The following is a 1,697-nucleotide window of genomic DNA, read 5'->3' on the forward strand; positions in this document are numbered from 1 at the left end:
TCTTGATGATGTCCTTACACATGTAAATTCTTCATGCTTAAGCGTAAAAGGGTATGGTCCATGTCTTATTTAAGCCCCGTTTGATCCCCATTAATTTTCATTTCATTATATTTCATTTCTCTCTCTCCTATTTTCAGTCACACAATCTTACATAAAATAATATTACATGTAAATCTAATAATTTTTTTTTCAACCACTCATTTTTCAGAAAAACATTATTTCACCCATTAATTTTTTCACAAAATGGGGCCAAACAGGGGCTTATTGTTCTTATAGTTGGGTTTAAATGTGCAATTAATGTAGAATCGATATATTATTAGTGTTAGTGCCGTAATTCTATGTTGAAAATGGAATGTGACCAACTGCTTCCGTTTGCTAAATTTATAAATAGTTTACAAATAGGAATAGGAGCAGTAGTGAATCTTACGAAATATGAGACAATTACTAGTAGATATAAATATGTGATTGAAATTAATATTTGATTGAATACTGAATTTATAAATTATATCCAAACGGTATTAAAGTGTCGAACATGTAAAGTGGATTATCAAATTTTCTCAAAATAGCTGTATGATTTATATGGGGCGACAATCTAATCTTATTATTATTATTATTATTATTATTATTATTATTATTTTGTCGTGTTTAGTACTTAATTAAGTCATTTCGCTTATTATAATAATTTCTTTAACATGTTCTCGAGTAACATATGCTAACAAGTGTTTGAATATCGAATTTTCACTGGTCGTACAACATTTTTCAGATCATTTTGCCTAATTTATAAGTTATTTTAATGGTAGGCTTGTTTTTCTCTCTTAAATCGAAATCAACAATAAGCTCGACCATCCAACATATACAAACCTACAAGAGTCGACAAAGCGAATTACCAATTTACGTTCTAACTGCTGACGATTTACCATCCAACCAACCTAAAATCATTACCAATTAATTAATTTACGGAAATATGAATTTCATCTCAAAATTTTAATTTATGGGTAAAAATAAATGATTTTAATATAATTATTTGCAATTGATATTAAAATATAGAGCGCCCGTGGCCTAATGGATAAGGCGTCTGACTTCTAATCAGGCGATTGTGGGTTCGAGTCCCACCGGGCGTGCAATTGGCTTTTTGTGCTTATTCTCGTTCTTTTTTCTTGCGGACAATATAAACCTCAGAAATTTAAAACAAATATCCCACTGGAGAACCAATATCTAGTATCCAGATCAACACACACAAACATGAATTTCAACTTTATCTTGCAGTATAATACGATTTTCGAAAAGCCATAGATCATTTCTTCTGTTAAAATGAGCAAAAATTCAGGATAAATAATGGATTATATCTCTTGATTATGAAGAAATTGGGTTTAGTACAGAAGCAATGACTTCGATTTGATGGGAAGTTGTAAGCTTTTTTGCATTTTAAGTACTTGTCTGGCATGAATTTTGATAATTCATTTTTTGATCGTTAGTGATAAAATGAGTCCTATTTGCGAGAGAAGAATTCAAAAATAACGATTAGAATTGTAAAAAAAGGGTCAAAAAATTGATTTTAATTGAGTTTTAAACTATACCAAACAAGCTCTAATTGTAGGGAAAAAAAAGGCGTCATTAGAAAACACAAGTACTGACTGAATTTCACCCACTTCAACAAAACTTTATTTTATTTCATATTGCTCAATAAATTTAGATAA

The 1,697-nt window shown here is 29.6% G+C and overlaps 1 non-coding gene across 1 annotated transcript; it reads left to right on the forward strand.

Annotated features, from left to right (window-relative positions):
• Positions 1-1,048: 1,048 nt before the first annotated feature.
• TRNAR-UCU lies at positions 1,049-1,121 on the forward strand. Its single transcript has one exon. It is a non-coding gene; the product is annotated as a tRNA-Arg (tRNA).
• The last annotated feature ends 576 nt before the right edge of the window (positions 1,122-1,697 follow it).

The sequence above is a fragment of the Olea europaea genome, unplaced genomic scaffold (genome assembly GCF_002742605.1).
Source record: "Olea europaea var. sylvestris unplaced genomic scaffold, O_europaea_v1 scaffold23424, whole genome shotgun sequence".
Classification (NCBI taxonomy): domain Eukaryota; kingdom Viridiplantae; phylum Streptophyta; class Magnoliopsida; order Lamiales; family Oleaceae; genus Olea; species Olea europaea.